Raw genomic sequence first — 19,246 nt, 5'->3', positions numbered from 1 at the left:
GGTAAAAGTTGAAACTGCTTGGGATTTACTGCAGATCTTACTCTCCTAACCACGAATGTTCAAGAAACCACTAAACTATTTACATCTCTAAGAAATATCACAGAAAGTCAACCTCAGAATATCATTTGAAAAAACGCATTATGCCAACTGGTCCACAAAATTTCAGTGGAAGAACAGGAAATCAAAATCGTTGACCAAGTTAAATATTTAGGTGACATCATAACTGGAAATCTGAATGAGAAACAAACATGACAAAGTAGAATAAAAACCCCATCAAGGAAATTTACATTAGCAAAGACGCATACAACAAAAAAGCCTGTCTATAGTTGCAAATTTAAAACATTGTACAACAGTTACACAACCAGAAATAACATATGCACCTGCAACCATCTTCAAAACGACCGTTGTTGTTGTTGTCGTCATCTTCAGACCATGTACTGCCGTGATGCAGTTCTCCGTGCATGGTAGCTGGAGAGAAGGGATGAGTTTTGTAGTGCATTCGAAAAATAAACAAGAATGGGTAATTGTATACGTGTTACTGTAACTGGCACCCCAACATCTAACATTCACAAACTATTTGACAGCTCGCACAACACAGCAGAAGCCCTCCAAAATTTCGTAAACATTTAATGGTTTCATGTATAGGAATTTGTTGCTTTTTTTCTTTACTGTGGGAACGGCGTTGCCGCAGTGGCTACACTGGTTCCCGTGAGATCACAGGAGTTAAGCGCTGTCAGGCGTGGCTGGCAGTTGGATGGGTGGCCTGAATACGGAGTGCTTTCTTTATTGTGATTGCATTCCAATGTCCCATATGGGCAGGGAAGGCCTGTCAGCGGCACAATCCACTGCTCTTCTGCCGAATAACATGACAACTATGACAAGAATAAAATGTTACATACATAAGGCGATAAAATGGGGAACTTAAAACAGAGCAAGGGCAGATAATGGAGGTAAAAAGATACTGACATGGAGATGTTCATGGGGTGACAATTAAAAAGTCTACATAAGGTTAAAAAACACAAAGAAGACACTGAAGGCACATGCACAGACTAAAAGTCGGGCAAAGTATTAAAAACCCTCCAGAATAACGCACTTAAAACCCACTTGGAGCACACACCATGAAGAATAAAACTACCACGTGGGAGCTACTGAGGGAGAGGCCAGAGAGGATGGAGAAGGAGGGGAGAGCAAGGGGCAGCAAGGGAGGTGGTGGGATGAAAAGAGTAGGGGCGTCAGCGGGCAGGAGACTGGTGGGGTAGGAGATGAAGAGGGAAAACAAGGCACGAGGGAATGCAGAGACACTGAAGGGGAGCACAAGAGAGGGAGGGGGAGTAGGATGGGGAAGCCGCTCGGGAGAAGGGAGGGGAGGGGGAGGAGAGGGAGCCCTGAAGAAGAGGCAGGAAGATGGGGTTAGAGTTGGTAGGAAGGGTAGATCTGAGGGTAAAGCGCATCATCTGGCAGGGGTAGATGGTGGAAGTTGCATTGGGCAAGGAGGCGGTAGGGTGTGGAGATGGAGAGAGGGTGGGACACAACAGCAAACATGCGGCAACGAATTGGGGGTGGAGAGCAAGGGAGATACCAGGGGGTGAAGGGGATCAACGCGGCGGACAATATACAGTGTACAGATGTGTTCACGAAAAGGAGGAGGTGGGGGAAGGGGGTGAGGGATGTGCGTGATGGACGGAAAGTGAATGCGGAAGGTGAGGCGGAGCACATGGTGTTCAAGGATTTGGAGGGATTTATAGGGCCTGGAACGAATTTGCTTTTTTCCCCTTCAGACACAGATAAAACTAATGATACAAAAGAAGATAATCACAGAACAGACATGGTGGATATACAAACGTAAAATTAAAACACACGGAGCCGTTCACAAGCGCAGAGTCCAAATTAAAAATGTTGAGACACGTGGACATGCGCAGAGATGACAGATGACACACGCAAACTTTGGAGCACAAACGATTAAACACTGGAACACTTGAGGACAAACACGACGGCACACACAAACACTAGGCGATGATCTCTGGTGCGCAAAAGTTCACTATACGTGGACGGATCTGGGGACCTGCCAAAAGGGGAAAAATGGGAGAGGAGGGAGAGGGGAGTGCGTAGATGCAAGTGGCAGAGGCAGAGGAGATGGGAGGGGCAGGAAAGAAGGTAAGGGGGATAGGGGAAGCCCGGGGGAGGAGGGAGGAAGGAAAGGAGGAGGGAGAGAAGGAAGAGAGAGTGCCATCGGGAAAAAACACCGGGTGTGGTAGAGGAGAATCAATGTTGGCAGGAGGGGTAGATGGAGGGGATGAGGGCATCATCAGGGAGTTGGTGGAAGCCACCTTGGGAGAGGGTATAGAGAGTGGAGAGATGGAGTGCAGATGGGATGTGGGAATGAAGGTGCGACACAGGACATGGGTGGGAGAGGATAGGAGAGACAAGCGGGTGAGGGGGATCAAGTTTGCAGGAGATGTAGAGGATCAGTATCCATTCAAGGAAGAGAAGGAGGTGCGGGATCAGAATAAGATAATATAGGATCCGCGTGGGGGATGGGAGACAGATGCGATAGGCGAGGTGGTGCTCATGGCGTTCTAGAATTTGAAGGGATATGTAAAAGGTAGGAGGGACAGACATCCAGGTGGGATGAGCGTAGCAGAGGATAGGGCGGATAAGGGATTTATAGGTGTGGAGAATGGTGGAGGGGTCCTTACCCCTCGTGCGGCCAGAAAGGAGATTGAGGAGACAGAGTCGAGAGCGTTCCTTGGCATGGATTGTCCAGAGATGGGGGTCCAGGAGAGGTGATGGTCAAGGGTGATGCCAAGGTACTTCATGGTGGGGGTGAGGACGATAGGACGGCCATAAATGGTGAGTTAGAAGTCGAGGAGACAGAAGGAAGTGGTGGTTTTGCCTACAATGATCGCCTGGGTTTTGGAAGGATAGACCTTGAGCAACACTGGTTACACCAAACGGTCAACCAGTCAAGATGGGATTGGAGAAAGTGTTGGGAGCGTTGCAGGGTGGGGGTGAGGGAAAGAGAGGCTGTTTCATCGAAGTACTGGAGAAGGTGGATGGGGGGTGAAGGCGGCGGCATATCCGCCGTATACAAAAGGTATAGAAGAGGGGAGAGAATGGAACCTTGGGCACACCGGCGGAGGGGTAGAAGGTGTAGGAATCCGTGTTATGGATGGTGACATAGGAAGGACGTTGGGAAAGAAAGGACCCGATCAGACAGACGTAGTTGATAGAAAGTGCAAAGATTTGGAACTTAAAGAGGAGACCAGAATGCTACACACCGTCGTAGGCGCGTTCCAGGTCGAGGGAGAGGAAGATGGTGGAGTGACAGGAAATGAGCTGTTCGGAGAGGAGATGAGTGAGGTGAAGGAGAAGGTCGTCAGTAGTGAAGGATGGTCGAAAGCCACACTTGGGTAACAGAAAGGAGGCGGCGATGGCAGAGATGCTGGTGGTTGCGTCGGGTAAGGATGGATTCCAGGACCTTGCTAAAGACCGAGGTAAGGCTGATGGGATGGTAGGAGGTGACAGCGGATGGTGGTTTGTCGGGTTTGAGGAACATCAGGATAAGGGGAGGTCTGGCTAGGATGGAGAGAAAGGAGGTGGGAGCTTCACGGAGGTGGCGATAGATAACACGATCGTGACCGGGAGTGGTGTTGTGTTTCGTGCAGAGTGTAGTGATGAAATCCTGAGTAGTGTGTAATGTTGTCCAAGTACTGGAAACCAGGGGCGAATGGAGGACATAGGTGTCAGTTCGATCGCGGACATCTGGGAAGAGGGGGTAATCGAACTGGGTATCGTAAGGGAGGGTAAAGATATTGGACAGGTAGAAGGCAGAGTGATTGGCCCTACTAAGGTTGTCAGGGAAATGTTGGTCATGATGAGGGAGAGGATGGTACTAAGGGGGGGGGGATTCAGACCAGTACTTGGACGAGTTGATAGGAAGTGTAACATTATGACAGGTGCATTTCCGTCGCCAGTCGCGGCGATTCTTAGCCTTGAGCCTGTTTTGGACGTGTCTTTGTAGTTGCCGGTGGCGTCGTAGTGTGTCCGGGTCACACGTGTGAATGAAGGCATGGTAGAGACGTCGGGATTCACGGAGGGGAAGTACGGCCTGTGGGAGTAAAGGGGAATTGGAATAATCATGGACGTGCTTTGGGGGAGGGTCATTACGAGGGTCAGGGCGGGGGTGACAACCATCTGAAACGGTGAGGAGGACAGACCAATGGGGCCCAGGACATCAACCGCTATGCAGCCAAGGAGGTTAGGGGAGGAGAGGATGACATCGGGAGTGGAGTTGGATTCAGGGGGGTTGTGCTGGGGAATGGGGACGAGGTCACCTTGGAGTGAGGAGAGGAACCTATGCAACCGCTGTTACTGGGCGGCGGAACAACTATGAATGTTGAGGTCGGCGGCGATTACGTAGAAGGAGACGGTGCAGTCAATGTAGGAAAGGAAGTCAAAAGGAATCGGGGCATTAGGGCAGACGTGGATGGTGGCGCAGGTAATGGTGAGGCCGGGCAAGAAGAGACTAATGATCAGGTGTTTTGTGGGGTTGGGAAGGAGGGGTTGGAGCCGAATAGGGATCTGGCGGTGGTGGACAATTATCAGAGCAGTTTAGGAGATAGGGAGAAGTGTGGACAGTATGCTGAGGCTGTAGAAAGGTTTTGTTTTAGAGGAAGGCGTGCACACTGTGGGTCGTGAGGGTGTGCATGAGGAGATTCTTGTTGGTGGGTAGGGACTGGATGTTGTTGAACTAGATACAGTGCTGTCGCGCTATGACAGGAATTTAGACAAGGGTGCCGAGGCGGGAGAAGGTGAAGTGGGATTGGTTGTGGGAATAGGTGCATAAGTGTTAAGGTGGAAGGCGGATTGGGTGGCGAGGGATATCTGCTGGTGGGTGAGGGGGCACTGTAAGGGGTGGACATTCTGGAGGACGATTGTGACAAACCAGATGATGTCCTCAGCAGTGGGGGGGGGGGGGGATGGAGGGAGTTGCCAGGAGGGGTGGTGGTTTCCAGAGGGCGGATGGGGATGGTTATTTCAGGAGTATGGGAGGGGTTGGCCTTGCATTTCTGGGAGTAGGCGGGATGCGGATGGTTGCAGGTGTTGCGGGAGAGAGGGGACTGGAGGTTGCAACAGTGGCTGAGGAAGTGCGCCTGTTTGCAATGTGGGCAGATGGGGTCCTTGCAGCACTCTGATGTTGGGTGTGCGTTGTAGTGCAGGCACCTCTGGCAGCAGATGGACTGAGGAGGGGAATAGGAGGGGTTGACCATGTACCAACGATGGAACAGAAGGGCACCCTCCTTCAGGAGAAGGAGAAGAGAGGGTGAGTAGCTTGCGGGATGGAATGAGGGGGGGGCCGATTGGGCACACCACGTAATTGTGGTGGTGGCAGCAAAGGGAGTGCTATATACAATGGCGGCGGCGGCGGTGGTGGTGGTGGTGGTGGTGGTGGTGCTTACAACGAGAAACGAAGGAAAAGAACAGGACAGGACTGGACCCCTGCCGGCCGAAGTGGCCGTGCGGTTAAAGGCGCTGCAGTCTGGAACGGCAAGACCGCTACGGTCGCAAGTTCGAATCCTGCCTCGGGCATGGATGTTTGTGATGTCCTTATGTTAGGTAGGTTTAACTAGTTCTCAGTTCTAGGGGACTAATGGCCTCAGCAGTTGAGTCCCATAGTGCTCAGAGCCATTTGATTTTTGATTGGACCCCTGCATAAGGAGGGTGGAGCCGGCAGGATTGAAAATCCGGTGCACTGCACGGACGTCTAGGTAGGGATGCGCCTTAAGCTCCAACAGCACTTCCTCCTCAGTGATCGTCAGACTAAGCTAAGTGGTCATGGCGGTAAGGGTTGGCGGGCAACGCAGGGCTTGGGGTTGGTGGGAGTGGGAAGGGGAAGGAGCAGGGGAGAGAGAGGCAACGGGGACAAAGCAGGTGATGGGGATTCGGGAAATGATGTCTGAGTGAAGGGTGGGGCAAGGGGAGGTGATGAGAACGGAGTCCCAACACGGAGTGAGGAGGGATATGGGAGCTCTGGGGTAGAATTGGCAGAGGAGCTTCATGAGGTTGTGGGCCTCGAGGAGTGAGGGATCAGGATGGGATAGGAGGTATATGTAGGAGGAGGAGGAGGAGGAGGATGGGAGGAGGAGGAGGAGGAGGAGGAGGAGGTAGTGGTGGTGGCAGTGGGGACAGGTGAGGAGACATCCATGCCCTCCTCGGGGGGGGGGGGGTAAGAGGAGGGGACTGGGATTTTTTGGGAGCAGAGGAGGCAGGGGTGCCATTGGGGCACTTCACAGCGACTGAAGTGTCACAGGAACTGTGTGGGACAAGAGCAACTGTGAGATGGCGGAGGTGGCAGGTCCTGGCATGGCTGCTGGTGCAGGCGCCAAAGACGGAGATGGTGATGGGCCTCCACCCTGGCGGGGGCTGCAGAGACGGAGGGAACAGGGTGAGGGAGTCGAGGGAAGGGATCAGAGGAAGAGGTGAGGGAGGAAGGAGCAGGGGATGAGGCTATGAAGAGCGAAGGAGAAGGAGAAGGAGAAGGGAGGGTGAGAAGGTTGGGGGATGGAATGAGGGTGGCGATTGGGCACACCACGTAATAGTGGTGGTGGCGGCAGAGGGAGAGGTATATACAATGGCGGTGGTGGTGGTAGTGGTGGTGGTGGTAGTGGTGGTTGTCATGATTACAATGAGAAAAGAAGGGAAAGAACAGGAGAGGACTGGACAAAACTAAAGAAGAAAACAAGGAGCTCACAAAGACAGACGAAACGCTGACTGGGGCCGAATCCCCGCTCCACTGCTGCTGGCAAGGGGTGACCGCAGAGGCTGCTGGGATGGCAGGCTGGCAGGTCCTGGAACACCTAACACTTCGATAAGTGGCTATGCCATGACTGAAGGGCGGTACTCTTTTGAGGTACTGCCAGAGATGGAATTTGTTTTTTTTCCTACAGACTTTGTTTTAAAAACATGAAGATAATAAATAATAAAAACAGGCGATAAAACCAGAGACTTAAATAGTAACATGGCGAAAAAATCGTGGAACATAAAACATAGAACGAAGGGATGATGACGCAAATAAAATACATACGAAGCAGACAGGTAAAAAAATACAGACAATTAACAACACATGGCGACAGTCTGGTTTCTGTTCGCAAAAGACTTAAAATTCTCACCCAGTGACAGCATGGTTTCTCTTCGCAACACTAGAAAGGCGAACAACACTGAACATTCACTGGAACACTGCACTATAAAGTTGGCAAATGTGACATACCACAGCTGAGACAGATGATGGACAGATGATGGGAAAATAAAAAAGGGGGGGATGGAGAGGAAAAGCGAAGGGGTGGAGGGGGGAAAGGAGCCAATGGAGGGGTGGGGGGTGCTGGGCAGATGCGACAGGCAGTAGGGAACGCAGAGGAGGAGAATACAAAAGGACTAGGCAGGGGGGGAGAAGTGAGGTAGGGAGAGGTTTGGCTGGGAGAAAACAGTATGGAAGGGGGGAGAGGGAGCCCAGGGAATGGACTGAGGAAAGGAGGGGGGGTGAGGATCAGAGTTGATAAGAGGGATAGATGGAGGGTAAGAGGGATAGATGGAGGGAAAGAGGGTATCATCCAGGAGGGGGAGTTGATGGAAGCCACCTTGGGAAAGGAGATAAAGGGTGTGGAGATGGAGGGTGGGGGGGACACAACAGTGAAGGCGTGGAAGGAGGTGGGGACAGGACAGGAGAGGAGCCACCAGGGGGTGAGGGGAATCAAGGTGGTGGGAGGTGTAGAGTAGGCGGATATGTTCGGGGAATAGGAGCAGATGGGGGAAAGGAATGAGGTCATAGAGCATCCACATGGGGGACGGAAGGCGTATATGGAAAGCACCACTGGATACACCATGCAGCAAAAAGGTCAAGTGGATTCTGGAGAAGGTGTTGGGACCGTTGGACGGTAGGAGCGAGGGCGAGGAATGCAGTGTCATCGGCATATTGCAAGAGGTGTACTGGAGGGGGTGTTGGGGCGCATCTGCCATGTACAGGAGGTAGAGGAGAGGGGTGAGGTCAGAGCCCTGGGGCACTCCAGCGGAGGGGTAGAAGGTGTGGGAATTGGCATTATGGATGGTAACATATGAGGGGCGGCGGGAGAAGAAGGAGGCCATCAGACGGATGTAGTTGACAGGAAGGGTGTAGGTTTGGAGTTAAAACAGGAGACCAGAATGCCAGACACGGTCGTAGGCCTTTTCGAGATCGAGGGAGATGAAAATGGCGGAGCGACGAGAGTTAAGCTGGATTGAGAGGAGATGAGTGAGGCGGAGGAGTCGGTCATCGGCAGAGAAGGAAGGTCGAAAGGCGCACTGGGTGTTGGGGAGGAGGTGGTTTTTGCGGAGGTGGTGATGGATGAGTCAGGAAAGGATGGATTCCAAGAGCTTGTTTAACACCGATGTGAGACAGATAGGACGACAGGAAGAGGCGTCAGATGGAGGCTTGTTGGGTTTGGAGAACATCAGGATATGGGAGGTTTTCCACAGGTCGGGGTAGAAACCAGTCGCAAGCATGATATTGTAGAGGGTGGCATGGACTGAAAGGAAGGAGGGAGGGCAGTGTTTAAGGTGGCGGTAGGTAATGCAGTCGTAGCCGGGAGCAGTGTTGCATTTAGTGTGGAGTGTGAGGCGGAGGTCCTGTGTACTGATGGGAGTGTCAAGTTCATATGATGGTGTGTGGCCCAAGTACTGGAAGCTAGGGGTAAGGGGAGGAACAGAGGTATTCGTACGGTCCATGAGGTCAGGGAAGAGGGAATAATCAAATTGGGGATCATCTGGTACTGAAAAAACATCGGAGAGTTGAGAGACAAAGTAGTTGGCTGTACTGAGGTTGTCAAGAAAGGGATGGTCATCAAGGAGGAGAGGGTACTGTGGGGTGGGGCGGTTTCCAGGAAGGCCGTGGAAAGCAAATCAGTACTTGGAAGAGTTTACTGGGAGCATGGTGTTGAGTTGTGTACATGTCTGGCGGCAGGCACGGCGTTTCTTCGCAGTAAGCAGGTTGCAGATGTTTCGTCATAATTGCCGGTAGCGGGTAAGTGTGTCCCGGCCATGAGTGCGGAGAAAAGAGCGGTAGAGGTGGCGGGACTCTGGAAGGTGGATGGTCTGTAGAGGCAGGGCGGGCCGGTGAGGGTGGATGGCTTAGATGGAGATATGGGTGGCGATGGCGTCACACAAGGTCTGGTGCAGTTAATCGGCAATGCGAGAGATGTCATCAGGAGATTGGAGAGCAAGGTCGTGGCCATCACCCTGGGTGGAATGGAGTCCTGGTAGGCATCCCAGTTGGCACAGGAGTAATCATGGACAAGTTTAGGAGGGACGTCATAGTGAGGAGCGGGGCGGGGATTGTGACCACTACAGATAGTGAGGAGAACAGGAGCATTGTCACTGCCAATGAGGTGAAGGACATCTGTGGTGATGCGCCCAAGGAGGTTGGCAGAGGCAAGGACCACATCGGGAGTGGTGTTGGGTTCGGGTCAGGTGTGCTTGGGGAGGGGACCAGGTCTCCCTGGAGGGTGGTGATAAACAGATGCCACCACTGGAGATTGGCAGGATCACGGCTGTGGATATTGAGGTCAGTGGCAATCATGTAGGTGGAGAAGGTGCGGTCAATGTGGACCAGGAAATCATACGGGATGGGGATGCGAGGGCGGACATAAGTGGTGGCACAGGTGACAGTAAGGGTGGGGAAGAAGAGGCTGAGGGTGAGATCCTCGGCAGGAATGTTAAGGAGTGGTTGGGGCTGGACTGGGAGGTGCTTGAGGTGGCCTATAGCAACTCTGCCATGCGCCAGAGGGTATGGGTTATCGGTGCGGTGAAGGGTGTAAGGAGGTGTGGAGATGGAGATACAGGGTTGAAGGAAGGTTTCATTTAGGATGAAGGCATCCATGTGGTGCTGATGGATGGTGTGGAGGAAGAAGAGTTTGTGGGTGTACTGAGGTTGTCAAGAAAGGGATGGTCATCAAGGAGGAGAGGGTACTGTGGGGTGGGGCGGTTTCCAGGAAGGCCGTGGAAAGCAAATCAGTACTTGGAAGAGTTTACTGGGAGCATGGTGTTGAGTTGTGTACATGTCTGGCGGCAGGCACGGCGTTTCTTCGCAGTAAGCAGGTTGCAGATGTTTCGTCATAATTGCCGGTAGCGGGTAAGTGTGTCCCGGCCATGAGTGCGGAGAAAAGAGCGGTAGAGGTGGCGGGACTCTGGAAGGTGGATGGTCTGTAGAGGCAGGGCGGGCCGGTGAGGGTGGATGGCTTAGATGGAGATATGGGTGGCGATGGCGTCACACAAGGTCTGGTGCAGTTAATCGGCAATGCGAGAGATGTCATCAGGAGATTGGAGAGCAAGGTCGTGGCCATCACCCTGGGTGGAATGGAGTCCTGGTAGGCATCCCAGTTGGCACAGGAGTAATCATGGACAAGTTTAGGAGGGACGTCATAGTGAGGAGCGGGGCGGGGATTGTGACCACTACAGATAGTGAGGAGAACAGGAGCATTGTCACTGCCAATGAGGTGAAGGACATCTGTGGTGATGCGCCCAAGGAGGTTGGCAGAGGCAAGGACCACATCGGGAGTGGTGTTGGGTTCGGGTCAGGTGTGCTTGGGGAGGGGACCAGGTCTCCCTGGAGGGTGGTGATAAACAGATGCCACCACTGGAGATTGGCAGGATCACGGCTGTGGATATTGAGGTCAGTGGCAATCATGTAGGTGGAGAAGGTGCGGTCAATGTGGACCAGGAAATCATACGGGATGGGGATGCGAGGGCGGACATAAGTGGTGGCACAGGTGACAGTAAGGGTGGGGAAGAAGAGGCTGAGGGTGAGATCCTCGGCAGGAATGTTAAGGAGTGGTTGGGGCTGGACTGGGAGGTGCTTGAGGTGGCCTATAGCAACTCTGCCATGCGCCAGAGGGTATGGGTTATCGGTGCGGTGAAGGGTGTAAGGAGGTGTGGAGATGGAGATACAGGGTTGAAGGAAGGTTTCATTTAGGATGAAGGCATCCATGTGGTGCTGATGGATGGTGTGGAGGAAGAAGAGTTTGTGGGTGGGCAGGGAGCAAATATTGTGGTACAGAATAGGGTTGTTGTACCATGAGAGGGGAGAGCAAGACGAAGGTGGTGAGGGGGGTGAAGGTGAAGTGGGTCTGGTTGTGAGAGTAGGTGGCATAGGTGGTAAGATGGAAGATGGATCGAGGGCGATCTGGGGAAGGGTGTGGGGACACTGAGGGGTGGATGTTTTGGAGCACAATGGTGATGAGACGGATTATGTCCTCTGCAGTAGGCAGAGGTCGGAGCGAGTTTTTGGGGTGGATGGGATCATCAACAGGACGGGCAGGGACGGTGAGCTCAGGGATCACTGGAGCAGGTTTCGCTTTACACTTCGAGGAGAAGGTAGGATGTCGTTTGTTACAGGTGTTGCAGGAGGAGGGAGAGGTGAGGTTGGGGCAGTTCTTGAGGAAGTGGGAAGCTTAGCAGTGGGGACAAGTAGGGGGGTTCTTGCAGGTAGACGTGACATGGTCATTGTATGTGAGGCAGCTTTGGCAGTGGTAAGATTGGACTGGGGAACGGGAGGGGTCCACCTCATGACGGCGATCGTAGATGAGGGCTCCCTCGGTGAGGAGGCGGTCAGTTGAGGAGGAGGATTCAGTGAATATCCGCATTAGATAAGTTGGCCCGCCATCATTAAAGATGCGATGGGCCAAGCGGATTTCAATGTCGGGCTGGGAGTTGAGTTCTGCCAATACCTCAGCCTCTGTGATCACGGGGCTAAGCTTCGTGATCACAGCGGTGAAGGTTGGCGGACGTCGGGGAGGTTGAGGCTGATGGGGAGAGAACGGGGTGTGGTAGGGGGTGAGGGTTGCACGTTGGCCAAATTGGATACAGGGGATGCGGGAGAGGAGATCGGTGTGGAAGTAATCATTGGGGGATTTAATGAGGACCGAGTCGTTGCGAGGAATCAGAAGGGAGATGGGGGCATTGGGGTAGTATTTCCGGATGGCGAGGGTGAGGGTGCGGGTATCAAGGAATTGAGGGTCACGACTGGAGAGGACAAAGGTGCGGGTGGCAGGCGTGGTGGGGGCGGGGGTTGGGGCCGCATCCATGGGGGTGGGTGGGTCACGGGGATTGTGGTTTTTTTGGGAGAAGACTTCGGGGGAAGGGTCAACATTCGGGCACTTTGAAGGTTTCGTGGTCATGACAGGGTGGAGACGGGGCTGGGGGATGGGTTGCAGGGGGAGATGACGGGGGGCAGTACTGCCCTGAGGAGCGGATGACGCAGAGGGAGGGGGCGTGGGTGTCACAGAGACTGTGTAATGGCGAGCCGAAGTCCAGCCGAAATCCGTGCCGGCTTAGAGCCTGTCGGAGGTGGTGCAGGGAGCGGCGGAAAGTCTGCAGATGTCGATGGGGCGACAGTGACAAAGGAGGGAGAGTTGGGGGGAGTTACAGCCGAAAATGGCGCAGGAGTGGGATGGACAGGGAGGGAAGGAAGGACCGGAATGGAGGTAGATGATGAGCTCCATATGATGGTGGTAGGAGCAGCAGAGGGAAAGGGGAAAATGATAGTGGTGGTGGGTTGGGACATGGTGGCGACGCGCGAAGGGGGGGGGGGGCGAAGACGGCGGCGGCGAGGAGGCCCGGATGGCGAGCAGTAGTGACAGCATGCAGAAAACACGACAGGTAAAGTGTGGGATCTTCCAAGTCGAAGGTACACCCTGAAGTCCTCATTAAGGAAGTGAGGGATCCAACTGTCGAATGATGGTATTTGTTGCATATCTTCCACTTTTTTAATGAACGCATCATCACTAGTGTGTCTTTGGAAATAAACAAGAGACATGAACGGGGTTACCCCTTTGTTAACAGACAATCGATACTCAATAGACGCAGATAAGGTGACTTTTCTTACTTCCAACCGGTTCCTGTTAAGCCTATTATTGCGACTTCAAATAAACGGCCGACCGTTGAATGCACTGTTGCCTGGCGTCGCCGACAGATGTCAGCTCGTTACGCTGCCAGGAAAAACCTCCGTCTCCTGGGTCCAATTATATGCAATGCCTGTGCGCCGGAGCAAACAACAGGCGAACGACCAGTCCTCTGAATAATGATAGTGTTCACTACAGTTGGCCTGAACTTATGAACAAGATTTTACGCAGTACGAATGAAAGACTGTACTGTCGGACGAATAATGAGCGAAAGGAACACAAGTGATTCGGTTTCTTTGGCGCTAACCTCACACAGCTACACACACACACACACACACACACACACAGATATCCAATAGAACGCTACTGTTGCGAAATACTTGCAATGAAAAGCAGTGATATCTACACAGGATTGTTGTGTATGTCACCTGCGCTGTTGGTGATGCAGAAGGCAAAGCAGCGAAGAAAAGGAAAAATATTTGCGTCTGAATTTTTACAGAAGCTGACAAATACGTGGCGGCAGTTCACGAGTCATTGAATTACAGCTACAGACTTTATGAGGCGTGTGTCACAATTTTACGTGAATGTCTGTGGACAATTACTGAATTCGATCTGTTCAGTATTCCGTTTGAAACGGATAAACATACTATAAGGGGTCGGCCGTGACGTTCAAAGGAACCATTCTGGCATTTGCCTGAAGCGATTTAGGGAAGGAAACACGGAAATCCTAAATCAAGTTGGCGGACACGGGTTTGAACCGCCGTCCTCCCGAATGCGAGTCCAGCGCTCTAACCACTGCGCAACCTCGCTCGGTGTAGTGAGTGTGATGTGGGTGACTGCATGCTCATGAGTTGTGAGATGTGTGATTCTGGTAACTCCCAAGCGCAACTCAACATTCCTCCCAAACCAACCCTCAGATTTCAACAGTTCTCGCAATAAAACGTGAGAGTCGCGAGCTGTAGTATTTCCAGACTTTACCCTTCGGAAATAGGTGACGCTTTCGCTTTGTTTACAAGGACTATCGAGTTTACAGAACCGCAGCGCAATAATTTTTTACTCTGCTGTTTATTTCTTTCCCTACCCATCCAATCATCAACTTCAGTTACCACAAATTTCAAAACTAAAGAGCTTCTATGACTTTCGTGTTACGATGTCAAGTGCTGGATAAATGCCGTGAAATTTCATTTTTCTTCCAATTGGTTCGGGGTCAGTCCTCGATTGCTTCACTATTCAGATGATGATAGAAGGAAGAAATTAATTTTTTTTCGTCTATGGCAAGCCGTCCGCGTTGACTTGTGAAGGACCAGTGGTGCAGAAGATTGTGGGACGTGCTATAAGGCTGCACTTACGTTGCCACCGACAACGGTCGTCAGACTCCATCGCCAAAGGTTGCCCTCCAACATCGTCTGACAGCTTGGTCACTGTGCGTCCCACCTGATTCGTTAGTTTTTGACGAGATCGAGGAGGTTAGATTAGGTCAGAACCTATTTTATGTATGAAGTAGGCCATATTCTAACCTACAATGATGGGATGGATACCACAGCACCTCCGTGCTTGAAGACGAGTGCTGCAGTTCGGCTTTTGCTGTTATAAGGTGCACGTAAATCAGCTGCATCTGTCTCGAAACGAACGTGGCAAGTACTGCACACTCTGTCCTCAGTTACTGTAATTACCAGACAAGTTTCACAAACATAATGGAAGAAAGATAAACACCGTGCCACAAATATTAAAATCGCTATTATTTTGTGAATCCACTTTCCTACTCTCACCGGCATTTAGAGTCAGAAGGGACGACCACCGTAGAAACGAACAGGCCTTAATTGATTTTTTTCATATTAATACACGCGTCTTACGAAAATATGTAGTTTCAGTGATACATATCACTCATGATCTCTCCAAAACACATTGTTCAGAGTGTGGTTAATTATGCTACAGTGGCAGGATGTCTGACTTCGTTGGACGTTTTTTCTATGTGATAATAAGCACAAAGTAGTTAATTTACGTTATGGAAGTATATGTTTCTATTATAAACTGAAGGGGCAAAGAAACTGGTGTACCTGCCTAATATGGTGCAGGGCCCCTGCGAGCATGTAGAGGTGGCATAACACGATGTGGCATGGACTCAACTAACTTCTGAAGTAGTCCTAAAAGGAATTGACACCATGAACCCTGCCGAGCTGCCCATAAATCCGTAAGAGTACAAGGGCTTTCAGTGAGGTAACCCGAATAATCAGACAGCTCAACAATGAAGGCGCTCTATCTGGTATGCAGAAGTTCGCAAAACGTTGGGAAGCTGTCACTAGCAGAAAAGCTTTGGACAAACGAACAACTACAGAGAAATAATGAGACTGACGGGATACACATTACAAATTAATAATGCCACGTGCATAGTGCACAAGATTGCGAGTGATACGATCCGCAGGAAGGAGAAAGAAAAGTAAAATATGCAAGTGTTACCACATAAACTTGAATTACAATGACAAAAACCCTGTTTGGCAGTTAAAATTTAAAACGTAAATTTGTAGCTTTAGAAAAATACAAAGATTGCATGTATATATCTACAGGATAAAAAATATAAAGGAATTAACATTTAGAGAAAAGGGCTACCTGAGGGGAGTTCAATTTGAGGGCTCAAATAAACTGATTAAACACTTAACATAAACAAAGCCAACTGAAGCATAAAAACTGGCTGGAAATGCATCATGTAAAAATACATAAATTAATACACAGTAAAAAAAAGCAGTTTGAATGCAGAATAACTAAAGTAAAGAAACTGGCTAAGTAAATATTTCAAAAATTGACATCGTGGTGTCAAGGTAGTTCAGATCCTTACTAATCAGCTGATCATTAAACAGGTGATCATTAACTCCATATCCATGTTTGATAATTTACAATTCTTCTAGCAGTCCACAACAAAACCCAGCACAATCTTATGACTGGTGGGAGGTTTAAGACTTTGGCCAGATGAAGCAGCATTCTGCCTCTGTTGAGAATTTTAAGTCAACAGGGCATCGACCACCCATGCTGGATGATCTCCAGATTCTGAATTATGCCAGAAAGTGGCAAAAAAAGTGACCTTCTTGTTAAATTGGAAGAATCAGAATTACTTTGACATCCTGATGTGAGTTTTTAAAAAATTTTGGTTTGGGTTATTCTTCTTTTAAGTTGCTTTTTCCTATATATTGTTCAGTGTATTTTTATATTATGCATTACGTGCAATTTCGGTTCTATGGAAGCCTTTTCTTATATAAACCATTGATTTTTGCTTTTTTTTTTTAACTTGTTCTCCCCTTGGGTGTGCCACTCTTCTGATGATGTCTATTATTTCATATGTTCCAATGCACAACGCTTTGTCTTGCTAAGGTCGCAGAAAAACATATGGACTGATGCAAGACAAAGCATAGTCTACTGGAACATAGTGCAGGAGCTGACGACATGCTGTTGATGAATAAATAAATGTAACTGGAAACGTCAGCCATGTGAAGATGGGCACAGATTCCCAAGGCCAGTTATGGCACTGAAATAAGGCACTTTGAAACTGTTTATACAGTATCTGTGTCTTCACAATACTATGCCCTTCAGAACGGCATGCAAATCTGAAGGAACAGGCACCGTCATTGACAATTATACCAGTGGTGAACATTACGGGTTTAAGTCCCAGACAGGAACAAATTTTCACGTGTCACAAACATCTGACATCAATGTATAGCCGCAGTATTCAAAGCTATTTTGTAATGTTTACCAATTCTGTAACGGCCAGTGAAGTTTCTGCTCTCTCAGATGTGTATGGATGTTTGAAGGAATATACTGTAAAGATACGGTCACTGTATAAACACAATATTGGAACAATCAATGATGTATCTATTCCTCTACCGCAAAAAATCACGATATAACATACACAAAATAATACTATGCATGAAATGGCGAAATGAGACAGAAATCAATAGATGAAAATCCGGAGCTGGTTTGATGGCCCTGCCCTGGCCATAATACTCCAAACATTCTCAGTTGGGGAGAGAACCAGCGACTATGGTGTCCAAGATAGGGTTTGACAACCACAAAGACAAGCAGTAAAAACTCTCACATTGTACAGGCATATAATGTTGCTGAAATGTAAACCCAGGGTGGCTTGTTATGAAGGGAAACAAAATGGTGCATAGAATCTCCTCGACTGATCTCTGTACTGTATGGGTGCCACAGATGGCAACCAGTGGGGCTCTGCTATGAAAAGACATGGCACCCCAGACCATATGGTTGTCAGGCCACGTGGTGGGCAACATTCAGGTTGGTGTCCCACTGCTGTCCAGGACGTCTTGAAACACATATTAGACCTGGAATTTCGTTGACTGGAGTAGAATTGTCTTCAGTGACGAATCCCACTTGTAACTCAGCCTGGATGAGGAGAAAAGAAGTGTCGGGAGACGCTACACACAGCCATGGGATACCAATCTGACTGTCGCACACCACACTGACCGTCAATGTGGAGCCGTGGTCCAGGGTGCCATTTCATTTTGTAGTAGGACCCCTTTAGTTGTCATCCACAGTACTGTTAGAGCACAGTCGTATGTCGGTGATATTCTATGCACCCATTTGTAGCACTCTATGGAAAGGCATCCTTGGCTTACATTTCAGCAAGATAATGCACATCTGGACATAGCGATAGTTTCTACTGCTTGTCTTCATGCTTGAAAACCCTTCCTTGGACAGTGAGGCCGCAGGTTCGCTCCCATCTGAAAACGTATGTAACATTATTGGTAAGGCCATCTGACCAGCTCAGGATTTTGATGAGCTAAAGCGCCAACTGGACAGTATATGGCTAGACATCCCTCAAGAGGACATCTAACAAATCTATCAATCAATGCCAAGCCAAATAACTGCTAATATAAGGACCAGTGGTAGACCAACTCTTTACTGACTTGCTCAATTTGTGGAGCTCTTTCCCTTGAATAAGTCGACCAATTTTTCTGCAGTTGTGACCATTTGGTTGGCTGTACATGTACATAACGTCTACCAATTTCAGTCCCAAGTGGACAATTTCGTCGAGGTCAGTAGCTATTTTTCTGTCTTAAAGGTTTTCCCCGTGTGGGAATCACGAATTGTGCAAGTATAAGGGTTGTGACTATGTGACACGTGTAAGTTTCGATTGATACTGGAAGTGTGCTCAGGTAGTTGTAGTTCTTAAGGCGAGCGCTTGTGGTAAGCGACAAATCTGGGTTCGAATCCTGGTCTGGCACAAATTTTCTTCTGGTCCAAATGGCTGACGTCAATATAGTGTCTCAGTACGTGAAGTTATTTTGTAACATTTCGGAAGTATTCGTAGCTAGCTGCATTATTCAGCAACAAGAAATGCTTTTTTTTTTGCCATAATACTGTTCATTCCGTTCAACTGCTCTTCATAGCCTTTTGCTGTGTCTGAGAGAATTACAATATCATTAGAAAACCTTAATGCCTTTGTTGTTTGTCCCAGAACTTAAATTTCGCTCACAAATTACTCCTTGATTTCCTTTTCTCCTTACTCAGTGTACAGACTGAATAACACCAGTGGTACACTACAACCCACATTTCCCCCTTAGCCACTGCTTTCCTTTCACATTCTGTGACTCTTGCAACTGCAGTCTGGTTTCTGTACATGTCTTGGATAATCGTTCACTCCATTTTCTAAAAATCTGTGATACCTTCAAACTTCAAAGGTTGTTATATACGTAAAAATTTTTACAATCTCTTTCTAAATCGGCCAATGTTACGAGAAGAAGACTATAATATATTATTTCTCAAGACAACAAATATTTTGTGAACATGTACTAATTGTACACAGCTGAATGTGGTATCACTAGAAATAGTTCTATTTGGCACTGCATACCAATTTAGTGCTATGACTTACTATTTTTTGAAAATTTTGATGCAAAAGATACTTTTAGCTATTATAGGCAAAAGGGCATCATGGATGCCCAGGTTCATACCTCTATTTTACGAAGCTAACTCATTAATCACGAATTAGAGACGGTTTTTCTATACAATCTTATCACAAATGCCTTTTCATTTGTTTTAAAGTGGTTATTACCTGGATAATTTGTACACAGCATTGTCATAAACAATAACCATGACCACTAAGGTAGTCCAATACCTCTGGCCATCGTGCAAGTTGACGTTTCAAAACGAATATACTTTCCGAATTGCTAAATATATTTGTCATTGTTGCCTTGAATTGTAATTTACGTATTGCTCCTACGGCCTAATGTGCTTCTTGTAGCTGAAAATGTTTGTCGACTTAAAGTTTTAGGTACAACTAAAACAGGAGTTACGAGGAAATCTAGAAGGTT

The sequence above is a fragment of the Schistocerca piceifrons genome, chromosome 11, assembly GCF_021461385.2.
Source record: "Schistocerca piceifrons isolate TAMUIC-IGC-003096 chromosome 11, iqSchPice1.1, whole genome shotgun sequence".
NCBI classification, from domain to species: Eukaryota; Metazoa; Arthropoda; class Insecta; order Orthoptera; family Acrididae; genus Schistocerca; species Schistocerca piceifrons.
This window is presented reverse-complemented; position numbering follows the sequence as displayed.